This window comes from Equus caballus, chromosome 6 (assembly GCF_041296265.1).
Source record: "Equus caballus isolate H_3958 breed thoroughbred chromosome 6, TB-T2T, whole genome shotgun sequence".
NCBI lineage: Eukaryota > Metazoa > Chordata > Mammalia > Perissodactyla > Equidae > Equus > Equus caballus.
Window position 1 is genome coordinate 15,159,902 of NC_091689.1, and position 21,367 is coordinate 15,181,268.

The window sequence follows — 21,367 nt, forward strand, 5'->3', positions numbered from 1 at the left end:
TTACAACACCTCTTGTTGACTTTGACCTATTATTCATCTTAAAGTTGTCTTTTTGGTGCAATGCACTCAGTCTAAAATTTGATAACCAGAAAATGTCTTCAAAATAATTTTTCAACTTTCCTTGTTTGGTTTTTAATGAGAATTTCAGTAATAATGAATTTTCCACGCCCTCTGTTCACTAGTCAGGGTCTGGAGGTCAAACTAGTTTGTTTTACTAAGAATCGCTAGGTCATCCATGGCCCCTCACTTTTCTCACATCCCCTCCTTAACTGCAAAGTTAACAATCACATCTTTCTTCTTTTCTTCTTTGTTTAAATAGTTCCTCAAACTTGGGTTCATCACTCCAAGGTCCTTCATTTAAAACAAAAAACAACTGACTAGAAGCTTGGGAATATTGGATTTGCATGGATTGGGAAGATGCGAGTTAGGTAATTTGCACTCAATGCATTCGTAATTACATCAAGGGACGGTAAGGAGGGGAAGTGTGGATGAAGTGCAGTGGAAGAGGGGAGAATAGGAGGAGGAGAGATAGCCAGGGATGGAATCATACAAGATCATGTGGGCCACTTTAAGGACTCTGGGTTGTACTCTGAATTAGGAGGAAGCTACTGGAAGGTGTTTAACAGAGCGGTGACATAATCTGACTTACATTTTAAAGACTCCTTCTGGCAGTTCTGTTGGGAATAGACTAATCGGGAGAGGAAACAGGAATAAAGGCAGGAGCAGAGAGACCTGTTAAAGGCTGTTGCAGAAATCCAATCAAGAGATGCAGATCCAGTCAGCAGTAGAGATGGTGAGCTATGGTCAAATTCTGAATATATTTTGAAGATAGATGGAATCAGCAGGATTCGTAGGTGGTTTAGATGAGAGAAAAAGGTTTTTAATCTGTGCAACTGGAAAGATAAAGTTTCCATCAATTGAGATAGTGTCAGTTTTCTATTGCCGGGTTAACAAACCACTCCAAAGGAAGTGTCTTAAACCATTTTATTACACTCTAGGATTCTATGGGTCAGGAATTCAGACAGGGCACTGTGGGCATGGGTTGCTCTGCTCCACGATGTCTGGGACTTTGGCTGGGATGCATGAATAGTTGAGGGAAACTTGAATGGCTGGAGCCTGGAATCATTTGGAAGTTTCTTCACTTGTGTGTCTGGCATCTGGGCTGGGATGACTGAAAGGCTGGGTCAACCCAAGTACTCACAGCTGGTCTCTCCAGGTGGTTAGAACTTCTTACGACATGGAGGCCAAATTCCCAAGGAGAGCTCTGCAGACTGAGCATCCCAAGAGCTAACATGCCAAGAGGAGGTGATCCAAGAGAACCAAGCAGAAGTTCCGTAGCCTTTTATGACCTCATCTCAGAAGTCATAGAGTTTCACTTCTACTGTATGTATTCTGTTGGTCAAAGCATCACCAAGCCCAGCCAGATTAAAGGGGAGGGAACCTAGACCATACTTTTTCATGAGAGGAATATCAAAGAATTTGTAGTCGTTTTTTAAAAACTACCACAGATTGGAAGACTGTAGGTAAACAGGGGCAAGGATGATAGGGGAAGACCAGGAAGATTCAGTTCTAGACATGTTGAGTTTCAGATGCTTGTTGAACCTCTAAGTGGAGATATCAAGTAGGCATTTGTATATATAAGGTTGCAGTTGAAAGACAAGTCGGGGCTGAAGATGGATTTAAAGCCCATAATACTGGACAAGATCATCAAGAGAGAGAAAGTGGAGAACAAACTAAGACAAAGGAACCATCAAAAGAGACTGAGAAGAGGAACTAGCAAGGTCGTTCTCTTTAAGGTAAAGGGAAGACACTGTATCAGGGAGAAAAGAGTAAACAACTGAATCGGTTGCTGCTGATGGTCAAACCAAAGGAACCCTTGGAATTGGCATAGCCTTTAGCCTTATTGTGTTTGTGTTATGTGTAAGACCGATCCACATTGCTCTCAGGTGCACACAAAATGCCTAGAGTATAATCTGATTCTTCAGGGAAATCACTACAGTTCAACCCACTCCTCAGATGTGTACAGTACTGTAAATGCATACAGTAAGTCTGTGGTGCTTACATGGAGAATTATGGCAACACATTTCATATTTCCTAAATAACTTTAACTTGAAAAATTGCCATGAAGATAAAGGTACTGTAGTATGTTTGATGTTGTACTTAGATTATTCTCACCAGGGACATTAGCCTTCTTGTCTCTGAGATCTAGACTTCTAGATATATCTTAAAACTTTGAAAGGTGGGGAAGAGAGAGAGAGAAATTCACAGAAAAAATTTCAAAGATAATATGTCCTAATTTTTTACCAAACCTTTTTTTATATTTTTAGATGAAAGATTATTTATAGAAATATACTTCTAGATTTATTAAACTTTACTGATTTAAAAATTTCCCAGCTAACAAATAATAGCTTTCCTCTTTACCTTGAATTACTTTTAAAGGTTAATGGAAAGCGATGTAGTGCATTCAGAGGACAAACATCAACACCAGCACTTACTGTTAAGCTAGAAGAACAGGAAATAAAAACCTTATGTAAAATCAATCAATACCCAGAACATAATTATGTACAATAAAAATGACTATATTATTGGTGGGCACACACTTTACCAAATAGCTAAAACCATAACTCTTGGAATCGTTATAAAGCCACAAAATATACTTGAACACATCTCTGTGAATTGTGATAATTTATTATTGTTTTAGTTCTGTATTTTCCCATCATGATTTAAAAGTAAAAATAAACAAAATCCATGTACAATTTGTTATATGTCAACTGTGAATGGCAGTCGACCCATCCTGCCTCTGCCCAGTGGTGATCTGCCTGCTCTCCCAGGTGACCTTGCATGTGCATGTTGACATTTGCACAGATCAACAATGCTCTCCACAAAATTGCTTGCTTTCTTTCAGTTTGGCCAAGGTTGATTGTGGTTTCTTTGTTGGTAACTGAGAGTATTTAAAAATTGACAAAACAGAAATCCTCTTTTCTCCCTCAACAGCTTCTTCAATTTCTCTATTCCCTAATTCCCAGCCTATCGCATTTCAACTGACTCTAAAACAGAGCCCTACCGGTAGGTTCAGGACCACGGAGAGCGTGAGGAAGGGGCGCTTCCAAAATATTCTCGTCAGGTAGGTGGGGGAAGAGATGATCCTGGCATTGTGCCGGACGACTTTCACTTAAAGGACGTTATAATAAAGAAAGCAGTGGAATTCTGACTCCCTGATATTTGGGAGGAATGATTTTTCTGGACATTTCTACCAGTGGTTTCTAAACTTCTCCATTGATCCATTTAATGACAGATGAGAAGACATCAAAAGTAGGGATAGCCAGAAGTTGCCAGTGAAAAACATCTTTTGAAGTTTCATGTTTATAACTTCCTACCTTTTATATAAACTTTCACATTTTTGACAGTTATGAGACCCACCAGTCTACCATAGAAGAGAATTAAATCATACAGAGGTACAAGGAGTTGGAAACGGATAGAGGAGGGTGTGCAGGCTCTGGTCCTAGTCTCTAGGACTGCTGGAACCTGCAGCTCATCTTGCAATTCCGTGAACTACCTGGAATCCTTTCTATAACTATCCTCCCCTCCTTTTTCAATTTTCCTTACACTGGTTTCATTTGAGGCTTGTTACTTGCAACTGAGTATATCCTACTAATGCATGTGCATAGGATTCAGGTAGACAAATGAGAAGGGTATTTCTAGGCTAGGCTAGGGGAAAAACAAAACTACAGGCAAGGAGGCAAGAATGTAGCTTGCGGTGTTTTAAGACAGTGAGAAAAATGGCTTCAGAGAATTGAGTGGTTTATAAGGAAAGTATTTAAATAACTTGTCTATACTACACCTGAGTAGGAGTATAAATTCTTTCAGCCTCTTCAGAAGGCAGTTGAACAAGAGCTATAAAAATTTCAAATGCACATACCATTTGACCCAGCAATTCTACTTCGAGAAACAAATTCTATAGAAATAATCATTCAAAAATATTCATTGAAATGTTATTTTGTCACAGAAAATGACTGAAAACAACATACATGTCCATTAATAGAGAACTTGTTAAATAAGCTATGCCACATTTACGTATTGAAATACTACATAGCCGTTAAAGGTAATTCAGTAGATCTGTATGTGCCAATATGGAACAATCCTCCCAGGAAAAAAAGGCAAGGTGCAAAACTGTATCATAAATGCTATCATTTATTATTTTTAAAAAAGCACATGTATATTTTTATATACATAGAAAAATTCTGGAAAGACAAGCAAGAAGTCTTAGCAAGAGTTTTCTCTAGGAGAGGGACCCTTTTTTACCCCCCATATTCTGTTATATTGCTTATTTGTTTTTTTAACCTCAGTAGTGTATTACTACTTGAATTAAACCACTATAACTAAATATAACTAAATTATAGAACAGTGAAAACTTCAATGATGTATAATAGTTATTACTTGCTTAGGAATTTCTATGTAGGTGTTGTTTTCAGCCCTTTAATATATTATCTCATTCAATCCTTACAGTGACCCTATGAAGAAGATGTTACCCTCAAATTGCACATGAGTCTGCTACAGAAAAGGCTGCTGGAGCTCAAAGAGTCCTGGTGCCATGATTCCAAACTCTGGCTCCAAAGTCCTTGTGTTTGTTCCTTTTGCCTCTCTGAACTGACCCTGACTTTGATATAATAATCCCCCAAGGACAGATTTCTGTGGATAAAAACTAAACTTCCTTGGGACAGTCTATCAATGACATCCAATAAGCATTCTTTTCATAACGGCTAATTAAACAAGTCACTAGGTAAATTTTCCTTCTGTACTCAATGCTTAGATTTGGGGTAGAGGTTTTCTTAAACTGCCAGTTAAGGTACATACCACCTCATAAATTTCATTAGAGAGCAATGTAGAATAATGGTTTCTCCCTCCAGCAGTGGGAGGCATTGAATTGTTTAATCAGGATAATGACAAAGTTAGACTTTCATGTTGGATGGCTCACTCTTGTAGTTTTGGAGGATGGATTTAGAATAAAGGAGATTGGAGGCAGAGAGGTAATTGACATGGAAATTTGTTGGGCATCTACCCATCATTCACTTTCTCCATTGTTTGCCAAGAGCATCCTGATATCTTGCGGGTCAACTCATAGAATGGCTATCGGTTTAGGCCTTAGAACTGGACCACCTTGGTACAATTGGCTCTGCCACTTACCATCATTGTAAATGTTGACAGCTTTGACACTTGAGACATGCCCTCCCTCATGTCTCAAGTATCAGTAACATGGGGACAATAGTAACATGGGGATAATATCACTGAATCATTGTGAGGTTTTTAAAAATTAGTGCTTGTATTATGAGCACTCAATGAATATTAGCCATCATCATTATTATTGTTGTCCTCAACCACATGTTTTGAAGGGGATAAGTCACACAACTCCTTATCTCCTCCACCCTTCAATCCCCCACCCCACTGTAGAACAGGGCCTACCATACAGTGATGAGGATCACAGAAATTTCTTCCTTAAAGAACGGGCAAGACTTTGTCAGTTTGACTCTCTTAACCTACTTTATCTTTCTTCTGTATCACCAGATATGTTTTATATTTGTTCTTGGAAAGTAGAGAATTTGTGTGATTTGTCCACTGTTTGTCTTTGAGCAAGCAGTAAATATGTGTAAAATAAAAGTGGCTGAAGAAAGCATTCTAGGCATGGGACTATATGAACAGTGGTCGGAAAGTCATGGAGAAAAGCAGGCATTCCATGTGTACTGGAGCAAAAGGAACATACGGCCTGTCTGTAAATGAGACAGTGCATTTGAAGCATTTAGCACCTGGTAACCATCGTGATACCCATTATAAGAAGTGACAACTATAAATTCCTTTTTTTTTTTAAGACTTTATTTTTCCTTTTTCTCCCCAAAGCCCCCTGGTACATAGTTGTGTACTTTTAGTTGTGGGTCCTTCTAGTTGTGGCATGTGGGACGCCTCCTCAGCACAGCCTGATGAGCAGTGCCATGTCCAGACCCAGAATTCGAATCGGTGAAACCCTCGGCCGCCTAAGTGGAGCATGCAAACTTAACCACTCGGCCATGGGGCCGGCCCCTATAAACTCTTTAAGGGGAAGAAGAGGATACTCTTCATTTGAGATTCAGAGCATCTAGTACCATATACTTGGTTAATAGCAAGTACTTGATACTCAGTTGTAGAATTGAATGTCGTTAAATAACCTCGATGACTTTATATAAATAACACATAGATGACTTTGAATGCAGATCCAAGAGTTTGGACTTATTTCATTAATAATGAGGAGCATTTGGTATGATAAACAGGGGAAGTAACAGGAGCAGATCCAGGAAATAGACTACAAGGGAAACCTCAGGCAGGGTAGGTTAGTTAGGAGTCTGTTTCAATAGACCAAATGACATAATGAGGGTCTTGTTTAGGTCTGTGGTGGCAGAAATGAAGAAGAAGGAACAGGTGCAAAAAAATTCAGAGTTGGAGAGGAAGGGCTTTGAAAACAGATGGACTGTTTGGGACAATTGTGACAGAGGTCAAAGATGGCTGGGATTTTAATTCTGAGTGATTGGGAAACTGGTGGGACATCTGATCAATTTGTTTTCAGAGATTAAAAAAAAAAACTTTACTACTCACAGAAAAAGCAGTAGTCAGAAGTCAGCATGTATGTGCCAGTTGCCTATGCCTCCACGTCCACAAGTATGATGCAGTGGCCAGGATGGATGCTGCAGAAAAAGTCTTTGTTTCAGGAGAGGAACCCAAGGCCACAGGCCTAGGAAGAAGCAAACATTGCAGCAAGCAGCAAACAAGTCATCCTCCATCCTTGCCGTCTCTCAGGGAGCAGGCAGTTACCGGCAGTCACACTGTGTGCACCTTGATCTACTTGATTGCTTATGTGACTAGCTATAGAAACTGCTTAGCATCAGGACATGGATCAGCCTTCTGGCTGGCCACTCAACAAGAATTTTCGGACTGCTTCCAGCCGATGGCAGATGCCCCTGCCAACACCATTCATTTAAAGTGCATGCATCTGGGGCTGGCCCTGTGGCCGAGTGGTTAAGTTCGCGCGCTCCGCTGCAGGCGGCCCAGTGTTTCGTTAGTTCAAATCCTGGGCGCGGACATGGCACTGCTCATCAGACCACGCTGAGGCAGCGCCCCACATGCCACAACTAGAAGAACCCACAATGAAGAATACACAACTATGTACCGGGGGGCTTTGGGGAGAAAAAGGAAAAAATAAAATCTTTAAAAAAAATAAATGAAATAAAATAAAGTGCATGCATCTGATCACTTTTTAGGTATAACTGGCATGAATTTCTTTTCTTTTCTTTGCCCAAACCTGACCTAATTAATTTTCTCTTCTCTTAATCCTTATTCATGAACTCTAATTGTTAGTAACTTTGAGGGCATTGGTTTTCTTCATGTCATTTCCCATCAGTAATTATGTGACAAGTTAATTTCTGCAATGGGACCAGTTGAAATTATTTTTCTAACTTCTAAAATAATATTTCATCATGAACAATTTCCTAGAATCTGCTTTCTGGAATCCCACTTCTCATCTAGTTTGGGAATCAGCACATCAGATAATATAGTTACTATACATTTCATCCAAGCTTTAAAAATGCATTGAACACTTCTTGTTAGGTAATAGAGAAATCTTTTGAAAGTTTTCATTTTCTATTAACTGAAGCGTATCAAAGATGATTGATTCTAAAGACTATGAGCTCTACCTATATAACAGAAGGCAAAAGTAAAAATTAGAACTTGCAATTTCTATTCCACTTCATTAATTCTAGTTTAAGCTATTTCTGATAAGTGTGTTCTATGGAGGAAAAAGGTTATTTGAAGAGTTGTCGCTATATTTGTTTCTACCAAAACTAAAGATTTTTTATTCCCATTACTCAACAAAGGAAGACTGAGTTTTCCAGGAATTCTTCAAAGTATAATTTTCAGGACTCTGGCTACCAAAGGTTAGTTTTTATCTCTCTCTAAGTTCTAATATATTCATGGCTTCTTCAGACATTAAAATAAAGGTCAACACTTTGGGATGGGGGGAGTGGAAAATAAAAGAGGCCATTTATAGCTTTAAATTCTTTTGATAAATTGCCCCCTGCTCTGTGCCTCCAGTCTGTAAGGTGATGCTGATGTCTCATCTGTTAGTGTGAAGGTGGGGCTGCCTCCGTCAACGTGTCTGGCTTCAGCTAGGAGGTGAATTCGATAACATTATGCTGACTTGCAGGGTACAAAGCTTCTGACAAAGGGTCATCACATCTGGAGCCTGATTTTATGTCAGTATCTGACCTTTTCACCTTCTGCCCCGTGGACTTCTTAACTTAGTATTTCGAAGGCTATTATACAGTGCCGTCTTGCTGACTTAGATGAGGCAGTGACAAATATAATGTTACTTCACCTCTGCGAGGGTGAAGTCAAGACCCATCACTGTGTCCAGAGCCCCAACAGCATATTTGAATATTCTGAACGGCAAGGCTGGTAGCATTAACTAGAATAGTATGGAAATGATGAAAAAAGACAAGCTATGCAAGAAATTATCAGTTTATCTTTTGGAGAAGGTTACCTTGGAGGTCAAAAATTTCTTTTGTCTAACAATGCTTGGAATGGTTTAAGAAACAGCCTGCTTGTAGTCTAGGATAAGGGATGAATAATATCTTAAACTGTGCCCCATATCCAAGATTCTGTTGTTTACGGATATGAACGCTAGATAGAAAACACAAGTCTGATGCCTTTTCCTGATCTCAATGTTTTTAAAAGACAACTTACTTTTTGGTTCGTTTTTCACTGAAGCAAAATAACAATTTACCTTTCAATTGTGGATTTCCCTAGACACACTAAAATGTGTAGTTCATTGAACATGTCATTCTATCAGCATTTTTTACAGCGAGTGTTTCCAGTGTCTAAAATAGTGTGACTATACCACTTTCATGATACTATTTTTGTCCTGTGTAAGAGTGCATAATGAGTTATGGTAAAAAAACCAAAATTCAGTTGAGTAAATTTCAAGATCTAATTGGCTTTATAAACGATTCATGAGTTGGGCAGCATCCCATCCAGCAAGTAAAAGGGCACTCCGAGGGGTTGTACAAAATGGAAGTTTTTTATAGGAAGGGGGTTGAGGCAAGGGAGATATTAGCAAAAAACGAAAAGAGGGATGGGTATTTGGGGCAGGACATCTCTTTGGAGAGAAGGGAATGGTGAGAGCTTTATCGTGCAGATTGCCTGTTCACTCTGGGGGGTGGAAAGGGCCTGCGTGACAGATTTCTTTACTGGTGCTTGACCAGAAAATTCCAGGCTGGTCGATTAAGAGGACATTTCTGGGAGAGATTGAAACTGCAATGAGATCAGGCATTAAATCTCAGTTTGGCATCATGGGCTTTTGGCACCAGTGACTCTGTTTTGGGCCTGTGTTTTCTTTTGAACAGTTTTATACTCTTAGAAATATGTTTACTTCCTGAATTTAAGAGCAGGCAATGTCAGAAGTTATATGAATTATGTGGGGACGGGCTCATTTGGTCAAATGTCATCAAATAATTTTCTGAGAGCTAAAAATTAGTCAAATTATTGGCTTAACTAAAATGCCTAGTGGGTTAGAGTAAATGATTGTTCAGTTCAGTCACAGACAGTTGATCTGGTAGGCCTAGCTGGTGGTGTTCTAATTAATGCATTATAATAGTCGATCAAAAATTACTTACTGGGCACCGATCAGGTACATTACACTGATACTCAGTAGGGAGCCAAAAGGAAATCATCCACTAAGACATTAGCTAAATGAAGACGTATGCTGAGCAACTATACACTGCAAGCTAATGAGGTAGACATTTGTCATTATGAAGTATCAACCTGTAACTATGGAACTGAATGACCCAAAAGCACAGATGTGTTCTGGATCATCCAACCAAGCAGAGATTCAAGGGATCTAAAGCTTAACCCTCTTTAAATCGGAGCTGTCTCTGCCTGAGAGAAGAGGGAAGATACAGAAGTTAAGGCTGGCAGTGAAATGACCACATAGCCTGCGTATTCTCAAAGGGAGGAACTCCATCAATGGATATATTAGAATCATCTGGGGATAGGGTGCTTGTACAAAGTTAGATTCCTAGGAGCCACCTGAGACCTAATTAACGCAAATCCAGCGTGCACCTTTTAAATAAGCTCTTCAGTCAATTCCAAAGTAGGTTGCATATAGTTCAAATATTGAGGAACACACTTTATGGTTTCACATAGAACCTGAGGTGTACACTATCTTTCCTGTTTGTTTTGGTAAAGTATAAATTAAGTGAATTTTTAATATTATATAAAAGCTAGTATAGAGGTATAAGAACTCAGAGCTAAGAGATCATTTTCAGGTATTACTTCTATTACTGTTTGTTGTATTTCCTCTAATCAGAAGTTGCAAACTGGTAGCCTGCTGGCCAGATGTGGTCCATGGGTGTTTTTTTAAGTTGGCCCAAATAGTATTTTTAAAATTAATTGTCAACATTAAACATTGGAAGATGATACATCAACATTTGAAATTCTAATTTCTCTTTAAAAGTCAGATGATCTGAGAGCATTGGGCCCGGATTCCCAAATGGCCTCAGTCAGCCAAAATTGAAAAGCAGCTGCCCCTTTCAATGACCAGTTTGCCATAATCCCATGGCTCCAGATCATCTCGCTGACACCATGGCCAAGTGTCAGGTGCCATTTGTCACCACGATGCTTCAGATGTTTTCTTCCCCCCAGCCCACTTGACTCATTTATATCACCTGCCTACCTCCTCTAGGCACTGGAGTTTGTGACCCCTGTCTTAAGGGTACTTCAAAACCAATTGCTTTTGAACAGTATTTGATGATGAAGACAGATATTCTACGTTCAGACTTGTTCTGCTGCATTCCCCTGGGATGCCCGTTCTCTGCTCCTGGGCAGAATCTGGGCTAATTCGTTTAAAGAACGTCCATTAATCAAAAGAGGGTCCAATCTAACTCAAGTCTTTCTAAGAGGCTACACAATTTGCCACGTCTAATTGATGTGCATATTTTATTTTGTGAATATTTTTTACAGCCAAAAAAAAAAAAAGACACTGCCTATAGAGACTATTGTTTTATAGAAAGCACAGTTGGATACAATATTTTACCAAAAAGGAAATTAAAGAATAACTTTAAAAACCACTCTAAAAAACTCATCTTAAATCAATCACATGTGGTTAATAGCCCAAGAATATTCAATGGGTAACGTGTCCTATATTTCTTCCATTTCCTAAAAAATATAGTTAAAATATTTCATATTATTTTTCAGTAGGGCCTTGAAAATTAAACGTGTCACCTTTTCCCAAGACTAAATATAAGTTGGCCCTGGAAAAATAGGACTTTCCCTTCATTATTTTTGCTCACTTGATTATATGCACTGAAAATGTCTCAAGAAAATTCAAGGTAAAAATCTGCTAATAAAATTTTAAGTCGAAGTGTAACTTTGAAAACTATGTGTCATGGTATTATTTTCCCCCTGAAATTCAGGTCTCCCTTTTAGCTAGGGCAGCTGAAGATCTGTGGATGAATTCATGGTGATTGAGGTTTGGGTTCCAAGTCTCTCACTTTTTGTCTGTGTGAACTTGAAACAGTCACTTTGTTCCTGAGCTGCTTATCCATAAAGTGGGATAATAATCCTACTTCATAGACTTGTTAGGAGGATAAATGTAGTTTGATGGATAAAGTACATGGCACAGATTCAATAAATGAGAGGCTTTATTGTAATTAGCTTTATTTATTTTATTTATAATTTAATTCTTTTTCTGATATTGGCTAAACATAGGACTTAAAAAAACTCCCTCAAAAAGTAAGTAGTAAGCTCTTGTTTCAGTTTTTCTTTTAAGGAAGCTTATTCACTCAACAAAAGAAGAGACAAATGAATATATAATCTATAACAGAGCATTGTGTAGACTAATAGCTACTCATCACTTCTACCCTAAGACTGTTGCTGAATCTTACGTTTCTCAGGTGAATACTCTAAAGAAGTTCACAGAAAAGTAAATATTTTTTTTAAAAAATTAACTTTTACTTTTGAAAGTAAGATCAGAAAAGCTATTAACGTAGAACCAAAAAACCGTTGTCAGAAAGTTAGCTGGTGTTCCAAAGAACGGTATTAAAGAAATGGAACCTGTTAACTGGTCCAGGAAGGTGGCACACAGCACCCCAAGCATCAGTCACACTTTTCCTCCTCTTCCTTTAGGCTTCTGACACCCCCATCCTCTGTTTTTTTCTTTTTCTTTTTCTTGGTGAGGAAGATTGGCCCTGAGCTAACATCTCTTGCCAATCTTCCTTTTCTTCTGCCCAAAGCCCCATTATGGAGTTCTATATCCTAGTTGTAAGTCATTCTAATTCTTCTATGTGGGATGCTGCCACAGCATGGCTTGAGGAGCAGTATGGAAGTCCATGCGCAGGATCCGAACTGGTGAACCCCGGGCCGCTGAAGCAGAGCACACGAACTTAACCACTCGGCCACGGGGTTGCTCCCTCATCCTCTTTTATCTCTGCCACCCAAGCTCTTGATTTTGCTCCCCAAAGCAGAAAATTGAATATGAATAATGCAAAGGTTGGTATTATAGTTAAAATTCCTTTTTGAGCCCTTACCATGTGCCAGTCACTAAGACAGACATTTTACATACCTTGGCTCAGTTCATCCTGACAAGAAGCCACAGAGGAAGGAATATATTGCCCCATTGAAGAGGTTGGTCAGACCACACTATCCCTTGGCTGGGGCTAGGACTGAAGCTTGGTTTGTCTGAATTCAAGCTATTTATAAATGAAATCATGATAATGGCGTTTTCTGTGTTTTTTAAAAGTAGTGAATGAACTTTTTATATTTTCTCCTATTACGTTAAAAATAATCAACTTATTCTTTGCTTAAGTTGGTTCCACAGTTGTTGACTATCTTTAGTTACATATTTTTCTTTTTTTTTTTCTTATGGCTTACTGGCTCTCAATAGATAGAAATGTTTTAAACTTAAATTGTTTTATTTTTCGAGTTATGCATTATTCTATAATTTAAGCAATTTCTTTATCCGGAACTGTATTTGCCTCTCATAGAAATCATAGAACAAGACATATTTATTAAGTAATTGTGAGTCATATTTAGTGACTACTTCTTTGTTCTATTTTCTTCATTGCAAAATATAGCAAAACTATATATTTTATTCCTTTCATTTTTCTACACTAGCAAGCTTTTAATTAAACTTCAGTGAATTTTTAAATGTTAAAAATTATGGTGATTCTTTATCTATATCTCAAAATTTTATCTTCCCTTTAGCTCAGCAACTCTTTCTTCTAGTCCCATTTTAGTATCTTATTGTATTTGATTTTTTCCTAACATGCTATTTATTTTTTCTTCTAGATCTTAGAATCTTAAAATACGTAAGCTGAAGGAGACCTAAGAAATAATTTCATGTGATTCTCTCATATTAAAGTTGAGAAAATTAAGTTTCAGAGGGTTTGAATGTCTTACTCCAGGCCACAGAGCTAGTGGTTGAGCTGAAAGTCATGTTCTGTGCACTTTCCAATTTTCTATGCTTTCTTGCTCATTGTAAGTCCAAAACATTAAAAACAAAAACCTCTACTAGGCCCACAAATAGCTTTAAAGCTTTATGTCACAATAATTTCTACCATAGCTTGGTAGACCCATACTCCCTCCCCCACCCTCATTCTTGATATCTTGTTCCTTTATGGCTTAAACTGTATTCATTCAATCAATTAATTTTAATGTTCCGGGCTATTATTTAGTCAAATGAGTTTAATTTTGTTGGAATGCCTGTTCTTTTGTGCACATGAACAAAAATGTTTGAGTCATGTTGGCAACTCAGCCCAAAGGGTCAATTTGCATTTTATTTTTTTAACCCAATTTGTGCTCTACCTAATATTTAGATGTATGGTCCAGAATAGAATTGATGTCAACTTTTCCTCACAGCTGAGCTGCACAGCACTTGGATATTGGCAACTTAAAATGGATAGAATAGTGTGCTAGATTAACCTAGGAAATTTAAAATTAATAACTTTTTTCTTAGAAAACAAATTCTTGATTTTTAGGAAATGCATACTAAAGCAAAGGAGCATCTTGTCTGTAATTTCTGTTGAAATGATTTTTTTAAAAAGTATGTGAATGTATATATTTAATATAGCCCACTCTGGTGCTCTCGTGGTTAAGATTGGTGTTCTCACCACTAGGGCCCCAGATTTGTTTCCCAGTCAGGGAACCACACCATCCATCTGTCAGTTGTCATAGTGTGGCGGCTGCATGTTGCTGTGATGCTGAAAGCTATACCACTGGGATTTCAAATACCAGCAGAGTCATGCATGGTGGACAGGTTTCAGTGGAGCTTCCACACTAAGACAGACCAGGAAGAAGGACCTCGCCACCCACTTCCAAAAAAATCGGCCACGGAAACCCAATGAATAGCAGTGGAATATTGTCTGATACAGCGGCAGAAGGTGAGAGGATGGCACAAAACGACACAACAGCCTTCTCTCTGCTGTCCACAGAGTCACTAGGAGTCATATCCACTGGATGGCACTAACAAGAATACATATAATACATCTTAATTAATACATGAACACTACTATTAGTATAATATATATAGAGAGAGAAACAAATGTTAACACTTAGGACATTTTGTGAATATACAGGAATTTTCGGTACTATTTTTGTAACTTTTCTATGAAGTCTGCAATTATTTCAAAATAAATTTTAAAAAATAATTGAAAATTAGCATGAAAACTTGTATTATCTGATACCCAGTTAAAGTCTGGCATCCCCATAACTTAAAAAAAAATAAACCGTGAACTGTAAAAAATCTTTTTCGCATACATATTTCACATTCTCAGATAAATGACAATCTTTACTTATGTAGTTAGCGCTCAAAAAACAAATCCCCTGGGAAAGAAATGCTTTGGTTAGAAGTCAGATGTGTTCAATTAAAACAGAAAAAGAAAAATCCAAATTATGTCAAGTGGAGCTCTCTGTGATTATAGGCGATATAAAAATTCCCCTCACCCCATGCTGTGTCCCATGGCTTCTATTTTTCCTAGTTCAATTGTAGTAAATTGTGTAGAACCTTAGCCATCATTCTGCAAATTTTTCAACTGTGTCTTTTGTCCCAGGCTCCATTCACCCGAGATCTCTCTGCCTCCAGTTCCTTCCAGTCGCCACCCAGGACTGCCACATGCTGGTGGACAGGTTGACCCATTGACCTTTAACTGCAATTCGTTCTCTTCTAAGTGTTCCCTCGACAGCCCTTCATTTTAAACATGTATATCTAATTGTGGATGGAAAGGCCTTTTTGAAAGGATTTTAATTATTAGCAAGCAGTGGTGGAGATACAGCTGTGTGTCTGTGGGTGTGGATGCACTAAAAAGAAGGTGCTAAAATCACTTGTGGACTACGGGCAGACGGGAAAGTTGGCCAAAGTGCCAGCATCATCTATGACTGCTCTCATCTCGGCCTCTTTTCTCATATTTTGAGCCAACTTCTTTTTTGAAAATTTTTTCCTAGTAAGAACATTCATAGTTCTTCCTTTTCTGAGACTGCGTTATCTAAATTAGTTTTTCATAAAGCACAAATACAGTATTCATGATACATTCTGCCAGATTTAAGGAGATGTGGTTTGGGAAGGCTCCTATGAGGTCTCAAATGGCACACAGAAAATATGATTTGGCAGTTTGGAGTAAAATTATTCATTGTTGTCATGGAAGCATCAGAATTTTAGTTGATATAAAAACAGAAGTGGCATTTGCAGATGTAAAAGAAAAAAAGCTGTTAAAGGAATGATTATTAAAATAAACTGCTTATTTAGGATTTATTATTTGAAAGAAACAGGAAATCTCAAACGATAGGCTACTATTATTCTGTAAACCTAAGAACAATGGGACATCTGTAAACCCAATTTAATTTTTAGATAATAATCATAATGCATTAAACAAGATTAAGGAAGATTTATCCAAAATACTCAACAGAAAAAAAACACTTCTTAAAATAGAAAAATGTGTAAAATTGAAAGAGAGTCATTCAAAATAATTTTTTTTGGAGAGATGTAATTAAAATTGAGTGAGAGCACATTGAATAGTGTTGATCTTGGGAAAGCAAGGAGAGAGGATGTTTGAAAGGGGAGATGAAGACAGATGTGGTCCTCAAGGCTTCCCAGAGATGAAGAGATTTGGAAGCAGCTCTCGGGGAAGATGTGGACGTGGTACACTTTTCCTCATTTGAGTACCTTGTATTCACAGATGAGACTCCCTTTACATCCATTTGTTGTCGTTGTTGTTGTTGCTAGTGTTACTTTTCTGGTGGGCTCTGGGTGCATCTCAGTGAGAGGAGAGACCCTTCCGGAGACTGAGACATTGGTGGTGGCCATTATTGTGACCTAGTCCAGGCGTGCTGACACTCAAAATAATTCCGAAAGGATAGTGAATGCTTGTTATTTTCCTTTTTTATAGTTTCGATAAATAATGAAACAATGACAACTTTAAACATGTACATGAAGAAACCAAAAATTACCTCTTTTTTTTTATTGAGTTAATGATAGGTTACAATCTTGTGACATTTCAGTTGTACATTAATGTTTGTGATTTGTGTTGTAGGTGCACGACTTCACCTTTCTGCCCACCCCCCACCCCACCTTTCCCCTGGTATCCACTAAACTGTTCTTAGTCCATAATTTTAAATTCCTCATATGAGTGGAGTCATACACAGATTATCCTTCTCTCGCTGGCTTATTTCACTTAACATAATTCCCTCAAGGTCCATCCATGTTATTGCAAATGGAATGATTTTGTTCTGTTTTACAGCTGAGTAGTAGTCCATTGTATATATGTACCACATCTTCTTTATCCATTCGTCTGTTGATGGGCACTTAGGTTGCTTCCATGTCTTGGCTATTATAAATAATGCTGCAATGAACATTGGGGTGCAGAGGACTTTTGGGATTGCTGACTTCAAGCTCTTTGGATAAATACCCAGTAGTGGGATGGCTGGATCGTATGGTAGTTCTATTTTTAATTTTTTGAGGAACCTCCATACTGTTTTCCATAGTGGCTGCACCAGTTTGCATTCCCACCAGCAGTGTATGACGGTTCCTTTTTCTCCACAACCTCTCCAACATTTGTTACTATTAGTTTTAGATATTTTTGTCATTCTAATGGGTGTAAGGTGATGTCTTAGTGTAGTTTTGATTTGCATTTCCCTGATAATCAGCGATGATGAGCATCTTTTCATGTGCCTATTGGTCATCAGTATATCTTCTTTGGAGAAATGTCTGTTCATGTCTCCAGCCCATTTTTTGATTGGGTTGTTTGATGTTTTGTTGTTGAGTTGTGAGAGTTCTTTATATATTATGGATATTAAGCCTTTGTCAGATATATGACTTGCAAATATTTTTTCCCAGTTAGTGGGTTGTTTTTTTCTTTCAATCCTGTTTTCATTTGCCTTGAAGAAGCTCTTTAGTCTGATGAAGTCCCATTTGTTTATTCTTTCTATTGTTTCCCTTCTCTGAGAAGGCATGGTGTCCGAAAAGATCCTTTCAATACTGATGTCAAAGAATGTACTGCCTACGTTTTCTTGCAGAAGCCTTATGGATTCAGGTCTCACCTTTAGGTCTTTGATCCATTTTGAGTTTATTTTGGTGAATGGTGAAAAAGAATGGTCAATTTTCATTCTTTTACATGTGGCATTCCAGTTTTCCCAGCACCATTTGTTGAAAAGACTTTCTTTTCTCCATTGTATGCCCTCAGCTCCTTTGTCAAAGATAAGCTGTCCATAGATGTGTGGCAAAAATTACCTCTTATATAGATGATGTTGCATCCAATGACACACAGCACTAGATAGTTAATATTCAGAAGTAGAAATAATGGATTAGAAAGAAGGTTGGAAGCGTTAATCCCTCCTCCTGGTAGCTACATGAGCTTCGATAAGTTGCTTAGATTCTCTGACCCTCTGTTTCCTCATTTGCAAAATGGAGGTGGAGTGCCTAGCCCGTACCAGCAGACCGTCAACAAATGGTAGCTAATATTTATAATAACAGTTAACATGTGCTGAGTGTTTGTGCTGAGCCAGACACTTTGATAAGAGCTCTAAATGCATTATCTTCCTTAAGAAGTAGAGATCAGAGTGGTGGTAATAGTGAGATCTTATAGGATGTTAGAGGAGTGAGGAAACAATTTTACAATTTACTAAGATAATATTGAGTTGTAAGAGAATAAAATCTGTATCTGAAGGTCTTAGCAGAAGTAGAGGGCCAAGCGTTGTGTTGAAGTTCAAGGTATTCTGAGGTGGTCAAGCTAACACCCTTCCCTTCCCTAGATGCTTTGCGAGGTGCTCAGCCTCCAGTTCTCCCACTGATGCACTGTCATTTCCGGTTATGAGATAACTATGGTCTGCAACCATTGCCAGAGGCTCCTAAGAGTCTGAGCCCCAAGAGAGAGCCTTTGACTGACAGATTCCCACGTTATATTCCTGCTCTCTAGTGGTACTGGGGCAGGGAGAAGGAAACTATGCTTTATTCATCTTCTATGGAGGCAGAGAATTACTTCTTAGGAAAAAAGACAATGCATAAGGAGGGAATGAGGTTTCATAGTTTAATGTCCCAATTAAGAAAAAAAATAATCTGTTTATGGTATGATTGGAAATCAGGGAGTGGCTGATTTAGGGGCAGGAGTTTAAGCATTAAATTATAAGCGTTAAAATACCTGTAGAGTAACATGAATTATTTTAGTGTTACCACAGCTCTTCCCAGCTCCATTAGATTAACTCCATTAGAGTTGATAAGTGAAAATTGATTTGCAATTATAATAATGTCCATAATAATGTCAGGATAATTAACCATCACAGGTCCACTGAAGTGCATTGCTCCTATTTGTAGTTTTAGTAATATCTTATTTCTGCTGGGACTTTTCTCACTAGTTGTGGAATGAACTCAATCACGATGGATTCTTAATTCTACATCCTTCTTTTAAACCAATGAAAAACCATTTGAGTTCTAAAGCAAGACATTTCCATATAAAGACTCAAAGACAAAATCATTATAAGAATTTCTAAGACGTTAATTGATTGCACTTTTATTATTAACGGTGTTTTTTTCAAGTAGGATTTAATATTCTCTGTATTTTACATCCATTATCTACAGCTAACCTTTCCCATTATTCTCCTAAATAAATGCTCCATTCTCTTTAGTCCAGTGTCTATGCTATAATGCTCATACACCAAGAATATTGGACATCATGGCATACCCTTTTTACTCACTATTGATCAAAATAATATCCTGCTCAAATGCTACATAAAACATAAATCACCCTAATGATTCCTCAAAATATTGTTCTCACTTTACTGAGCTTTTGTTTTGTTTTGTTTTTGGCCTGGAATGCTCCATTCCATTCATCTCAGTAGGTTCAATCCCACTTATACATCAAGGATACTATTCAAATGTCAGCTCCACAATGTGTTTTCTCATCTCTCCAGTTCCTGTCAATAGTCTCTTTCTTTAAAGTCCCAAATTAATTTAACTAAACCTCACTTAGAGCACTTAGCTCTTTCCTTCTGGTTTCATTGAAATGTATGTAGATCCCTTGGCTCCTTTATAAGACTAGAAGTCTCTAGAGATTGGCATCCATGTCTGATTGGTATCCCCCATCTCAAGAATAATGCCTTGAACATAGCATGTGATGGGTAGGCCCCAGGTAGGCCTGCCATGCTCACTTTTTACTGGGCCTTGTAGATAACTGACCACACATGTCCACAGAGTGGTTATCTTTTCTCTTTAAACAGCTTTGTTGAGGTAGAATTTACATACCATAAAATTCACCCATTGTCTGTTTATGGTGCGTCCGTGTGATTTTTAACAAATTTATAGAGTTGGACAACCATCATCACAATCCATTTTTTGAACATTTCCATCATCCCAAAAAGTTCCCTCATGTCAATTTACAGTTAACCTGATTCCCATTTCCTTCATCCATGTTGTAGGAAGAATCAGTAGTTTGGGTCTTTTTTATTGCTTTATCCATTCGAAAGCTGATAAGCATTTGGATTGGTTGCAGTTTTTTGCTGTTATGAATAATACTGCTATGGAAGTTGCATATGAGTCTTTTGTGGTCATATGTTTCATTTCTCTTGGGTAGATTCTAAGAGTGGAGTTGCTGGGTTGTATCATAAGTGTACATTTGTTTGTTTGTGCTGAGGAAGATTCACCCTGAGTTAACATCTGTGCCAGTGTTCCTCTATTTTGTATGTGGGTCGTTGCCACATCATAGCTGACAAGTGGTGTAGGTCGACTCCCAGGATCCAAACCCATGAACACAGGCCACCAAAACAGAGCGCACCAAACGTAACCACCACGCCACAGGGCCAGCCCCGGGTACGTATATGTTTAACTTTTTAAAAAACTACTACTTTCCAAAGTGGCCACACCATTAATACATTCCCACTAGCAATGTTTGAGGATTCCAGCTTCTCCACATTGTTGCCATAACTGTCTTTTTTGTTATAGTCACTCCAGGGGCTTGTGGTAGTATCTCATTGTGGTTTCAATTGGCATCTTCCTAATGACTAAAGATGCTGAGAATTTTTTAATATGTTTATTAGTTATTCATATGTCTTCTTTGTTGAAGTATCTATTCAAATCTTTTGCTCATTTTCCAAATGAATGGTTTATCTTCTTCTTGAGTTGTATGAGTACTTTAAATATTCGAGACAAACTCTGTATCAGATATAAAATTTACAAATATCTTCTAATCTATTACTTGATTTTAATTTTCTTCATGATGTCTTTTAAACAGCAATTTTTTTTTTTTTATTTTGAAGAGGTCCATTTTATCAATTTTTTCTTTTGTGGGTCATGCTTTTGGTGTCATAGCTAAGAAGTCTTTGCCTAAACTAAGCTCACAAATATTTTCTGTTATGTTTTCTTTTGGAAGTTTTTATAGTTTTAACCATTACATTTATGCCTATGTTCCATTTGGAGTTAATTGTTGTACATTGTGTGAGGTAAGCATCCAACTTCACAGTCGTTTTTCATATAGACGTCTAATTTTCCCAGCATTATTTGCTGAAAAGACTGTCTTTTGCCTTGACAATTTTGTTGAAAATTAACTGACCATATAAGGGCTTATTTAAATTCCATTTCATTGATCTCTATGCCTATTCTTACACCACTAACACACTGTCTTGATTTCTGTAAATTTATAGTACATTTTGACATTGGGTGATGTAATTCTTCCAATTTTATTATTCTTTTTCAAAATTTTGTAGCTATTCTAGATCTTTTATTTCTTATATTTCTTTTATTTCTTATATTTCCACAAACAAAATTCTGCTAATATTTTAAGAGAGATTGTGTTGAATCCATAGATCAATTTCA

At 37.7% G+C, this 21,367-nt stretch overlaps 1 protein-coding gene across 3 annotated transcripts in view; it reads left to right on the forward strand.

Annotated features, from left to right (window-relative positions):
• Nucleotides 1-21,367, forward strand: part of RHBDD1 (rhomboid domain containing 1) — a 150,995-nt gene that overhangs the window by 5,051 nt on the left and 124,577 nt on the right. The gene's annotated exons all lie outside the window — the stretch shown is intronic.